General features: G+C 35.1%; 1 protein-coding gene and 1 pseudogene across 2 annotated transcripts in view; one reads left to right on the top strand and one right to left on the bottom strand.

The window, feature by feature from the left end:
* LOC145256383 (uncharacterized) overlaps positions 1-14,250 on the top strand; it is a 1,175,042-nt gene that overhangs the window by 25,199 nt on the left and 1,135,593 nt on the right. The window lies entirely within an intron of this gene.
* On the bottom strand, positions 4,390-4,619 carry LOC145256630 (U2 spliceosomal RNA; annotated as a pseudogene).

Here is a 14,250-nt window from a genome sequence, read left to right as displayed (position 1 = left end):
TTTATTACTCTGTAAAGTGTATACAATTTAAAATAGTGTTTTTTGATTAAAATGTTTTTGCATATTACCCCTTTTTCGACGGCTTATAATGGCAAAGTTAAAAATATTTGTATTAAAAAAAGCAATTTTAATGACAAGCTTACTTTTTATACGCTTATTTTTAATTAACAATAAGCTTTTTATAAATAAAACCGTTGTTAAATAGTAAAACTTTTTTCGTTAATAAAAATCTGTGACCTAAAAGTTATAAAAGTATGATTCAACTCAGTTAGAACTTCCGGTTCAGTTGAATCGCAAAAAGAGGATCACATAAACATTGTATTCCTTCTACCTTAATTGATATTCTACTGATAGACTACCTAGTACTTACCTTTCCCAATACAATTGATATAAAAAGAATTTAACCATGGTCTCCTTGCACCCCCAAGAAATAACTTCTGCGACGGTAAATGAACTTCAACAGATTGAGTTTTCACAGCAGTCTCTCCATGATAAAGTTGTAATTAAGAAAAGAAGCCGTTCAACGCCTGATATTCAAATATCTCAGCCAGGCATTAGCAACAACAAAGTGTATATTCGTAGCTTTAATGGTACCAACGGAAAAGTTAGCTTTGCGGCTGTGAACTAAAAAAGGCATTGTTCTGCTTTCCTTGTTTGTTGTTAGGGGGTGATGTAACATAGACAAAAGATGGTTTCAGAACTATTAGCAAAATGAAAGATAGAACTGAAAAGCATGAGAAGCGCGTTGACAATGTAGTTTCCCTATCAATTTTGGGGACCATAAATATTAAAGCAAAACTTAGTGAGGCCTGCAGACTTTCAATCAATCATCATAACATGAATGTTAAGAAGAACCGTGAAATTTTATCTAAAATAATAGATTGTATTTTCTTTTGTGGGAACTTTGAAACTCCCTCACGAGGACATGATGAAAAAGATGATTCAGTAAATCCAAGTGTATTTAGAGGATTTTTAAATTTTGCATCTTAATTGGATCCAGATTTAAAGAATCACTTAGAAACCAGTAATGTCTTCAAAGGTGTTTCCAAGACTATTCAGAATGACATACTTGACTGTCTTTTACAAATATACCATAATGAAATAAGGGCAGAAATTAGCAAAGCTTCCTTTGTAGCTGTCATGGCTGATGAAATAACTGCTGTGTCTGAACATACACAAATGATCATTGTTTTACGGTACGTCTTGGATGAAAAATACTTGAACGCATTTGGGGATTCTTTATTCCAGAAAACCAAACCGCTGATAGGATATCAAAATGTATTCTACAACAATTAGATATAATCCTTCAAGGGAATCGCCAAAAAACTGATAGCTCAGACATTTGATGATGCAAATGTCATGAAAGGCAAAAAAGCTGGTGCTCAGGCGAAAATAAAAGCAGTTTATAGTAATGCGCATTTCACTCACTGTTATGCGCATCAACTTAATTTAATAATGAGGAATGCAGCAAGCATTACACGAAATGCTAGAATATTTATCTCTAACATTTTGGCTATTCCGACTTTCTTTTCTAGATCACCACAGCGTCTGTCCATTTTTCAAGAAGCATCTGGATGTAAGCATTCTACGTGTATCCGCCACAAGGTGGAACTTTAACATACATAAATAGAGTTCATGAAAATGTTCAAGCATAAAAAAACTGTCACTGAAATTCAGTCAACATCATATGTAGATGAGACCGTTGCAGAAGCGACAGGAATTCTGAAATATTTGAACGATGAAAATTTCATATTTTGGTTTGAGCTATTTCATAAAATTATGTCTCATGTTGAAATTATTTCTCGGGAAATTAGCATATATAAAGTCAATGAATACATAACAAATTTCAAAACTGCTATTTTAGAGATAAGAAACACCAAATACTGTGAAAATTCTTCACAAACACTCAAGGGCGAAGCTAAAGAACTGTGTGACTATATATCTGTTGATATAACGGACAGATATTCTTCAACTAAACATTTAATACTTGCTAAATTGTTTAACAAGATAAGCTTTTCTAGTTTTAAGAAAAAAAAAACTACCTACAGAAGAGATATCCTTGACAACTGAAGCATATTCCATGATTGACAAAGAAAAGTTTGAAACTGAGCTAGAAATATTTTATAGTAGGTCAGATATCCATGAGTATTGCAAAGTAATTGATCTCCTGAAATTTATTTTGGAAAACAATTTAAACGATGTTCTTAGTGAAATCACAAAACCCATAAAAATTATCTTGACAATTCCCATGACTACATAAGAGATAGAACGTTGTTTTTCAACTCTGAAAAGAATAAAAACTTTTCTAAGGAACACCATGGGTTGCGAAAGACTAAATGAACTTGCAGTGCTTTCAATTGATAAAAAAGTTCTTCAGCAGTCATTCAGAAGTTAAGGAGAAAATTATCAATCTTTTCTCACAAATTAAAACAAGAAGAATGGAGTTTACTTTCAAATGAATGTAATAAGTAAAATATTTACATCTATTTAGGATTCCTTTAAGTTATTGTATTTTTATACGTGTGCATACGTATAAATTATGTATAATTTTATGTTTGTTTTATTTTTACACAATATTAAAAAAAATAGGTGTTTTCTTTATAACAGCACCCCCACTAATCTTAGGCACGAGCCGCCACTGGTCATGATGCATAGCATGACGTCAAAAATGGCAAATAGTTATCCTCTATTTGCATCACTTGCGGAGGTCGGGGAGAGAAGCAAGATTTTCTCTGAAAAGCCTAGAGTAGGATCAGAATTTGAAAGTAGTGAAGAGGAACTAGTGAGAGAGAATTGTTTGGGTTGGATTAAATCGATATTCTGCTAGTATTCTGGGGTTTGTTCCATTATTGTCACTTAGAAAGATGACTGCGGCTATCGTTTTGACAGAGTATGCAAGACGTTAAGATCGAGTTACATACGATGAGAAAGAAGGAAGGTGGGGGGATTAAAAAAAAACATAAATGTAAGGATATGCATATTTTTTTTCCTTTTTTATCATTGTTGGTTCGAGCAGAGCACGCGCGGGGTCATCAAGTGTAACCAACCGATGTTAATTACGACGTGATTACCATTGAATGGTCTTCACCATGCATCGAGTGTTTTCGGTAGGGCAATATAGTAATAACGGGCAGGAAAAAAAAAAAACAAAGAAAAAATTCGAAGGATCTGATGATAAAATGGTAACAAGCAAAACTGTACATTTGATTATTTTGTACGCGGATGCGGAGTGGAGAATCTAAACAAAAAAAGAAAAAAAAACTGGGTGAAGAAAAAGAAAGAGACGAATCATTTTTCTTTGTCCTCCTTTTTTTCCCTCTCACATGTAAGACAATTGTTCATTATTTGCTTTGTGGTGTGGAAATACATGTATAAAAGCGCTTGTTTTTTTATTATGATTCGGACATTTTTGATGTATAAATTGTTCTGATAAATGTTGTTGCATAATTGAAAAGAAAAAAATATATAAAAAGGTGGCGATGGTGGAAAAAAAGAGAAGATATATATATATATATATATATATATATATATATATATTATGAAATGGTGAGGGAGGGCTGTGCACAGTGCATTGTGCGGAAACACTTGCAGGTGTGGATTGTCAACGGTAGCGGAGGCCAGATGTACTTGTTAATGGGGTCACAGTTTAAAGTCATTGACTCGCAGGTGCATCAGCAAAACTCGAGACTGATATAAACAAAAGCAGGTAGCTTGTCAGGCAAAAGGAGAAGAAACCAGGCAAGCGCCCGAGTTGTGATGTCGCTTGATTGTCCTCCGTCAAAAAACCACCACGCTCTGTTCCACGTCGTCGCTAAGTTTTTCTCATTGCTACATGCGAAATTGATTTTAGTAGCTGCAGCATTTTAAAAATAAATAAACACATTTTTTTTTCTACAAGTTGTTTTGTGTCTGTTTTTGGCCGGAGAGCACTGGGGAATGCATCACCAGGACTGACTTCATACCCCCACCCCACTGTTTAAAATATACTTGAAATAAAGTAATGTTTAAATCATAAACTGTTTCAGCAGCTTTTCGAAATTAATACATAAAAACATAAACAATTAGGGATTAGGCAACCATTGCTTCAACATGAATTTCTGAGTGTAGAATTTCTCAGCATTACAGTGACATAACCCCCCCTTTTTTTTGGTCTTAGTTAATGGAGGAGAAATCCTTCATTACTGATACAATTTTTATTTTTGTTACTGACCAGATTGCCCCTTTTGGGGAGCTGGTTTCCCCCCAAATTTTTAACCGACCTCATGTTCAACTCTGCCTTTGTGGGGAGGCTAGTAAACAAACAAAAAAATAATAATCAGAAGGGACATTTTCCAGGGCATCTTATAATTAATCAGAAGAGACATTTCCAGTGCATTTTATAAGTAATCAGAAGGGATATTTCCAGGGTATTTTGTAATTAAATCAGAAATTACTTTTCCCAGTTACTTTTGTACGGAACAAATTTAGACACCAGGGTCGTTTTTTAACGTGGAGAAAAGGAACAAAAAATTGTCTTAGTCGTAAAGGATTTCTCCTCCACTGAGAAAGAAGAAATTGAAATGTAGCATCTGAAGAACAGATATTACACTTTGATCTTGGCCAAAAGGCCAAGAAGAACAAATCACTTTTATTAGCTTTGCCTCAACAGCGACACCAATTTTTTTTTTTTTGTTAGGAATTGGAATATTCTACTTTCCTTTTTAAGGGGTAACAATATTCCAAATAAATCATTTGGAATATTCTACTTCCCTTTTTTAGGGATGCACAGCATGATAACGGCCAAAGCGAATTACGATATTAATATAAAGATAAGAAATGGAATTTCATAACAATTAAACGACTTAGATGTAAGCATGACACACAAAAGAATACACACGCTATCATATTAATATATAGATAAGTCGTCTAAGATTGTCTCTGTGACTAAATATGTGATAAATTTCTTCAGTTAATTGGAACATCTATCACCGTCTAGAAAATAGCGAAAGTAACAATGAAATGCCTCGAGAAATATGGCAGATAACCGGCATGTCATATTGAGATCGAAAAGTGACAAACTAATGTTTGTGACTTTTTGATCTCAATATGGCATTCCAATTTCTGTAACTAAACACTGTGTATTATCGCGAAATTCCTCTAATTCAATATGCAAATGCTGTGTTTAATTCTTTTCATGTGTTACAGTTGCCCTGCTTCGCTTCCAAGTTACAATTTCTGGAGTAAAATTCGACACACTGCTGTCAAAATTCATTACTCAAAATTTGACACACTGCTGTCAAAATTCACTACTCAAAATTTGACACACTGCTGTCAAAATTCACTACTCAAAATTCGACACACTGCTGGCAAAATTCACTACTCAAAATTTGACACACTGCTGTCAAAATTCACTACTCAAAATTTGACACACTGCTGTCAAAATTCACTACTCAAAATTTGACACACTGCTGTCAAAATTCACTACTCAAAATTTGACATACTGCTGTCAAAATTCACTACTCAAAATTTGACACACTGCCGTCAAAATTCACTACTAAAAATTGGACACACTGCTGTCAAAATTCACTACTAAAAATTTGACACACTGCTGTCAAAATTCACTACTCAAAATTTGACACACTGCTGACAAAATTCACTACTCAAAATTTGACACACTGCTGTCAACATTCACTACTACAAAATTCGACACACTGCTGTCAAAATTCACTACTCAAAATTTGACACACTGCTGTCAAAATTCACTACTCAAAATTTGACACACTGCTGTCAAAATTTACTGCTCAAAATTTGACACACTGCTGTAAAAATTCACTACTCAAAATTCGACACACTGCTGTCAAAATTCACTACTCAAAATTCGACACACTGCTGTCAAAATTCACTACTCCAAATTTGACACACTGCTGTCAAAATTCACTACTCAAAATTCGACACACTGCTGTCAAAATTCACTACTCAAAATTTGACACACTGCTGTCAAAATTCACTACTCAAAAATCGACACACTGCTGTCAAAATTCACCATTCAAAATTCGATACACTGCTGTCAACATTCACTACTCAAAATTCGACACACTGCTGTCAAAATTCACTACTCAAAATTTGACACACTGCTGTCAAAATTCACTACTCAAAATTTGACACACTGCTGTCAAAATTTACTGCTCAAAATTTGACACACTGCTGTAAAAATTCACTACTCAAAATTCGACACACTGCTGTCAAAATTCACTACTCAAAATTCGACACACTGCTGTCAAAATTCACTACTCCAAATTCTACACACTGCTGTCAAAATTCACTACTCAAAATTCGACACACTGCTGTCAAAATTCACTACTCAAAATTTGACACACTGCTGTCAAAATTCACTACTCAAAAATCGACACACTGCTGTCAAAATTCACCATTCAAAATTCGATACACTGCTGTCAAAATTCACTACTCAAAATTCGACACACTGCTGTCAAAATTCACTACTCAAAATTTGACACACTGCTGTCAAAATTCACTACTCAAAATTTGACACACTGCTGTCAAAATTCACTACTCAAAATTTGACACACTGCTGTCAAAATTCACTATTCAAAATTCGATACACTGCTGTCAAAATTCACTACTCAAAATTTGACACACTGCTGTCAAAATTAACTACAAAAAATTTGACACACTGCTGTCAAAATTCACTACTCAAAATTTGACACACTGCTGTCAAAATTCACTACTCAAAATTTGACACACTGCTGTCAAAATTCACTACTCAAAATTCGACACACTGCTGTCAAAATTCACTACTAAAAATTTGACACACTGCTGTCAAAATTCACTACTCAAAATTTGACACACTGCTGTCAAAATTCACTACTCAAAATTTGACACACTGCTGTCAAAATTCACTAATGAAAATTCGATACACTGCTGTCAAAATTCACTACTCAAAATTTGACACACTGCTGTCAAAATTCACTACTCAAAATGTGACACACTGCTGTCAAAATTTGACACACTGCTGTCAAAATTCACTACTCAAAATTCGACACACTGCTGTCAAAATTCACTACTCAAAATTTGACACACTGCTGTCAAAATTCACTACTAAAAATTGGACACACTGCTGTCAAAATTCACCATTCAAAATTCGATACACTGCTGTAAAAAGTCACTACTCAAAATTCGACACACTGCTGTCAAAATTCACTACTCAAAATTTGACACACTGCTGTCAAAATTCACTACTCAAAATTTGACACACTGCTGTCAAAATTCACTACTCAAAATTTGACACACTGCTGTCAAAATTCACTACACTGCTGTCAAAATTCACTACTCAAAATTCGACACACTGCTGTCTAAATTCACTACTCAAAATTCGACACACTGCTGTCAAAATTCACAACTCCAAATTTGACACACTGCTGTCAAAATTCACTACTCAAAATTTGACACACTGCTGTCAAAATTCACTACTCAAAATTTGACACACTGCTGTCAAAATTCACTACTCAAAATTTGACACACTACTGTCAAAATTCACTACTCAAAATTTGACACACTGCTGTCAAAATTCACTACACTGCTGTCAAAATTCACTACTCAAAATTCGACACACTGCTGTCAAAATTCACTACTCAAAAATCGACACACTGCTGTCAAAATTCACAACTCCAAATTTGACACACTGCTGTCAAAATTCACTACTCAAAATTTGACACACTGCTGTCAAAATTCACTACTCAAAATTTGACACACTGCTGTCTAAATTCACTACTCAAAATTCGACACACTGCTGTCAAAATTCACTACTCAAAATTTGACACACTGCTGTCAAAATTAACTACAAAAAATTTGACACACTGCTGTCAAAATTCACTACTCAAAATTTGACACACTGCTGTCAAAATTCACTACTCAAAATTTGACACACTGCTGTCAAAATTCACTACTCAAAATTCGACACACTGCTGTCAAAATTCACTACTAAAAATTTGACACACTGCTGTCAAAATTCACTACTCAAAATTTGACACACTGCTGTCAAAATTCACTACTCAAAATTTGACACACTGCTGTCAAAATTCACTAATGAAAATTCGATACACTGCTGTCAAAATTCACTACTCAAAATTTGACACACTGCTGTCAAAATTCACTACTCAAAAATCGACACACTGCTGTCAAAATTCACCATTCAAAATTCGATACACTGCTGTCAACATTCACTACTCAAAATTCGACACACTGCTGTCAAAATTCACTACTCAAAATTTGACACACTGCTGTCAAAATTCACTACTCAAAATTTGACACACTGCTGTCAAAATTTACTGCTCAAAATTTGACACACTGCTGTAAAAATTCACTACTCAAAATTCGACACACTGCTGTCAAAATTCACTACTCAAAATTCGACACACTGCTGTCAAAATTCACTACTCCAAATTCTACACACTGCTGTCAAAATTCACTACTCAAAATTCGACACACTGCTGTCAAAATTCACTACTCAAAATTTGACACACTGCTGTCAAAATTCACTACTCAAAAATCGACACACTGCTGTCAAAATTCACCATTCAAAATTCGATACACTGCTGTCAAAATTCACTACTCAAAATTCGACACACTGCTGTCAAAATTCACTACTCAAAATTTGACACACTGCTGTCAAAATTCACTACTCAAAATTTGACACACTGCTGTCAAAATTCACTACTCAAAATTTGACACACTGCTGTCAAAATTCACTATTCAAAATTCGATACACTGCTGTCAAAATTCACTACTCAAAATTTGACACACTGCTGTCAAAATTAACTACAAAAAATTTGACACACTGCTGTCAAAATTCACTACTCAAAATTTGACACACTGCTGTCAAAATTCACTACTCAAAATTTGACACACTGCTGTCAAAATTCACTACTCAAAATTCGACACACTGCTGTCAAAATTCACTACTAAAAATTTGACACACTGCTGTCAAAATTCACTACTCAAAATTTGACACACTGCTGTCAAAATTCACTACTCAAAATTTGACACACTGCTGTCAAAATTCACTAATGAAAATTCGATACACTGCTGTCAAAATTCACTACTCAAAATTTGACACACTGCTGTCAAAATTCACTACTCAAAATTTGACACACTGCTGTCAAAATTTGACACACTGCTGTCAAAATTCACTACTCAAAATTCGACACACTGCTGTCAAAATTCACTACTCAAAATTTGACACACTGCTGTCAAAATTCACTACTAAAAATTGGACACACTGCTGTCAAAATTCACCATTCAAAATTCGATACACTGCTGTAAAAAGTCACTACTCAAAATTCGACACACTGCTGTCAAAATTCACTACTCAAAATTTGACACACTGCTGTCAAAATTCACTACTCAAAATTTGACACACTGCTGTCAAAATTCACTACTCAAAATTTGACACACTGCTGTCAAAATTCACTACACTGCTGTCAAAATTCACTACTCAAAATTCGACACACTGCTGTCTAAATTCACTACTCAAAATTCGACACACTGCTGTCAAAATTCACAACTCCAAATTTGACACACTGCTGTCAAAATTCACTACTCAAAATTTGACACACTGCTGTCAAAATTCACTACTCAAAATTTGACACACTGCTGTCAAAATTCACTACTCAAAATTTGACACACTACTGTCAAAATTCACTACTCAAAATTTGACACACTGCTGTCAAAATTCACTACACTGCTGTCAAAATTCACTACTCAAAATTCGACACACTGCTGTCAAAATTCACTACTCAAAAATCGACACACTGCTGTCAAAATTCACAACTCCAAATTTGACACACTGCTGTCAAAATTCACTACTCAAAATTTGACACACTGCTGTCAAAATTCACTACTCAAAATTTGACACACTGCTGTCTAAATTCACTACTCAAAATTCGACACACTGCTGTCAAAATTCACTACTCAAAATTTGACACACTGCTGTCAAAATTCACTACTCAAAATTTGACACACTGCTGTCAAAATTCACTACTAAAAATTTGACACACTGCTGACAAAAACCTCGTTACTCCAAAACTAAAGCTCAGTTGTCAAAACTCACTACTCTAAAGCTTTATGTTCAACTCTTAAATACGAACTATTGCTGACAAAACTTACTGCTTCAACATCCAAATCCAAAATCAACCCAGTTTTTGAAAAATGAGGCTTTTCATTTTAAACCGGAAACATCTCATTTGCATATTAGGTGACAATATTGCAAACAAATAAAGAGAAAAGATGGAGATTTCTTTTTTGTTCATTCTTTTTGTTTGCAAAGGACCATACACACGTCGCAAAAACAGACTTTTACCAATTTTAAGACATTTGATCACAGAAAGGTAAATTATTTTGCCTTTGGTAGCATTTCAGACCACAAATGCATTTACTGTTCTATATTTGATCTGTCAATTTATTCTCCAAATATATGATTCTATTAGCAAAAATATTCAATTGATTAATAGATCAAGTTTTTGAAATCTATTTTAACAATAACTTTCGAGGAAAACGTATTTGAAATTGCCACAATTGAAGATATTATCTGTTAATTCTTTCAGAAGTTAGAACACAATTCAAATTTTGACTATAATTTATTATTTGGATGCACAGTTTCTTTAATAACTCTATTTTGTGCATGTTGATGATGATGAGTGCCTTCATTTTCTTTTGTTTTATTGAAGGGTCACTACTTATTAAGGTTGAAGGCCACTTAAGGATAAATATTAATGAGATGGAATAATAGCTTTTTGAAAGGTGATGGGAAGATTGAGGATAATGAATGGAATAAATTAAGTTTGATTACTTTTGGACAGGAATCTATTGATACTGGATTTGATGACCACTATGAATTTCTTATGAGGAAGTTCAGTTGGTGGAAATTTAGCTTGCTGTTAGGCATACATAGATAGAAAACTTATTTTTTGTTGTGGGAGCAAAGCTATTTTTTGCTATGAATATTTAAAAAGGATTGGCGTTCGTTCAATAAAAGTAATGAAAGAGTAAAAAAAAAAAATACTATAAATGTCTTTTCTGTGAAAAAGTGGTTATAAGAAACAGAAGAGATCATCTCCCACTAGATTTCGAAGTTAATTTGAAACTCTGCTAATGGAGAGTACTTTTAGTGGTGTCTCTCCACATATAGCTGTAGTAATTCATCTTAAGATGTAAATGATTCGCATATAGCTAGGTTGGTCAAGGAAAAGGTAGAAACATTACAACTGTTGAAACATCAACCATGTGGATCTGAGCAAGTTAAAAAAACACAGACAAGGGAAAGAAAAAAAAGACAGAGGCTATGACATCACTTTCACAATTCAGTTGTCTACAGTGACCAGGGTAAGGAGACAGCCCCCCTCCCCTCCTACACACAATTGTAATAGAAGGACACACAAAATCCTCACAGTTAGTAGAGGAGGAACAAAAAGGAAGGGCTGACCACATACAGTAAATAAGTAACCTCAGCAACCGATACTTGAAATCATTTTTTTATCGCATGGATAAACTAATCATATCCACCCTTTGTATATGGCATAGCAGGTGAACATCAATCATACCACTGTGGTAATGGCATGAGGAGGCATAATAATAAGCACTCAAGGCTGCCATGTGCCCGCTGGAGAGAAGCACCAGCATTCAAACTTGGAACAATACAAAATAATGCAAATATACAAGTTTTGGCACTATTGGGAGTTTGAGGTGGCACCACAAAAAGGAAAATTTTTTGTTGACATGAATCTTTCATTTTTAGACATTGTCTCGTTTGCGTGTAAGTTTATTGTCAGTTGGGAGAAGAAAATGAAAAAAAAGGCTGCTGCTTAGGTAAATAAGCAAATGTTTCGGCGTAGAAAGAAAACCAAATAATTCAACTCAAGTGTATGTTTTGTTCTTGACTCAGAAGAATTTACATGATTAAAATAGGAATTCCCTAAAAACGGTGTTCAGTCATGAAAAACTACAATCTATTAATCTTATGCATTTGATAAATTGTATGTAGACTTTCCTTCAAAATACAGAAGTAAAATATCTGGCATCTGGTATGATGTCTCATCCCAAGCTAGAACAAAATGATAAGCAAGAAAAACAGAGTTATGTTCGCTGAGTATATGATAATCTAAACAGACACTCGAGAATCAAATTTTTTAATTATTTATGATTCACTCACACACTAAATAACCGATTGTAACTGTATCATCAGATGAGATAGATAAGAATTATTCCAACAATAATATTAAACTTTCTAGTAACGTACTCTTACTTTACTTCATGAATATTCGATGTTCTCTCAACAAGAAGAGCACACTGTTTAATATGTTAAATGAGAATTCCCATTGTGCCAAATAGAGCTAGCACTAGTGAATCGCAAAGATGTGCTTTTCCTCCATGACAAGCCAAGGAAAAAGATGGGCCTCCCCCCCATTTAAAAATTCAAATTAAATTTTAAACATTTTTTAGAATGAAAATCATATAATGGATTTTGATCAAAATTGGAATAAGATTTATTATCATATATCTCTATTTTAATCTTCATAAGAGGACAAAATTGTTTTTATGGAATTAATTTTACGTATCCTGTCTATTCTGTCTATTATATAAAGGAATTTTACTTCAGTCGAATTTTTCAGAAATCAAGGGGGGGGGGGCCCTTTCCTGGAGCTAACACTTGATCTCTGTATGAGATTCATAGATATTCGAATATTCGATTAAAGTTCTTCTTTATTTCTCAAACACTGTGTTAGTAAAGAAATTGAGAACATAATTTTCCTCTTCCCAATATGTTATAGTATACCTTTTTGTGGTCTATTAATCTTACTCGATTTCAGGAATAGAATCCATCTAGTCTGGTGGAGAATTCAGTTTCATGTTGTTAATTGAGATAACATCACTTGGAGAAGAAAATGCATCATTCCTTGTAAGTTAGCCAGTGTAGGTTAGCCATAGCGTAGAGCTTTTATTTGTACTTTGAATACAATGTTATTTTTAATATTTAGTTAAGGTTTAATTTCAGGGAAAAAGTATCCTCATAGCTGTAGTACTTACCAACAAAACAAACGCCCACGTGTTTGTGCCTTGTGTAGGCATACACGACAACAAAACTTGGGTTTTTATAAGTGGAAGTCTCGAGGTTGTCAGGAATCTCCGGGCGCATGCGCAAGAGGAGGAATTGAGAGAGTGGTATAAAAGGCAGGTCGAGTGAGAAGGTTGTTGTTGTTGTCATTGGACGTTACAGTGACGCATATACTAGCAGTTGATTAAGAAGTTGTTTTTTTTTGTGTCAAGTCGTGCACCTCGGTGAAGGTGAAGGTCATAAGCTATTTCGGCGATTTCGTTTTGTCTCTTTTCCTGGACAACTATGGCTGGGGCAAAGTTTGATTTAAAACTGATACCCAAATTCGACGGATCCACTTCTGTTGTCGACTGGGTCGAAAGGGTTGAGCTGACCTGCAACCTCTGTGAAGTAAAGGGGGTGTATACCGTGATTCCCCTGAGATTGGCTGGAGGCGCCCTGAGTGTGTATCAGCAACTTAGTGCCGTGGAGAAGGCTGATGTTACCTCTATAAAAAATGCTTTATACAAGGTATTTGCCGTGGATCCCTGCACGGCCTACGAAACATTTGCCTCTAGGAAGCTCATGCCAGGAGAAACCGTGGACGTCTTCTTCGTGGAGCTGAAGAAACTTGCAGTTCTATTTGGCAATAGAGTGTCAGAGCAGACACTGGCGTATGCGTTTGTGGCCGGCCTTCCCACCAATGTTAAGCAACTGTTGAGGACTTCCACCAGCGTATCTGTAACGCCCATGGAACATTTGTTGGAATGCGCTCAAGCCATTATCAGAGATGAGGAGGACCTGAGGGAACCGGTTGTAATGATGGTGCAGGCAGCCAAGACTAATGCTGAAAAGAGTCCCAGTTTGAGACCCACGACCAATGGGAGATGTTTCTACTGCGGCCAGCGAGGCCATTTCGCAAGAAGTTGTACTAACAAGGGGCGGGGGCGCCCGCGCTGTTTCAAATGTGGTAGTTATGGACATTTATCCCAAAATTGTGTGGGAAATGCATCAGGGGGCAGGATGTCAGCGCCGCCCTGTTCCCCAGACAAGATTTAATTGAGGCGTAACCGACAATAAATGTGTACATGGACCAAGTGCCTTGTTCAGCTCTTCTCGACTCCGGGTGCAAACACACCATCATGAGTGCCAAGATGTGTCGAAAC

The sequence above is a fragment of the Euprymna scolopes genome, chromosome 32, assembly GCF_053919585.1.
Source record: "Euprymna scolopes isolate OS-2025 chromosome 32, ASM5391958v1, whole genome shotgun sequence".
In the NCBI taxonomy this organism is placed as follows: Eukaryota; Metazoa; Mollusca; class Cephalopoda; order Sepiida; family Sepiolidae; genus Euprymna; species Euprymna scolopes.
This window is presented reverse-complemented; position numbering and strand designations above follow the sequence as displayed.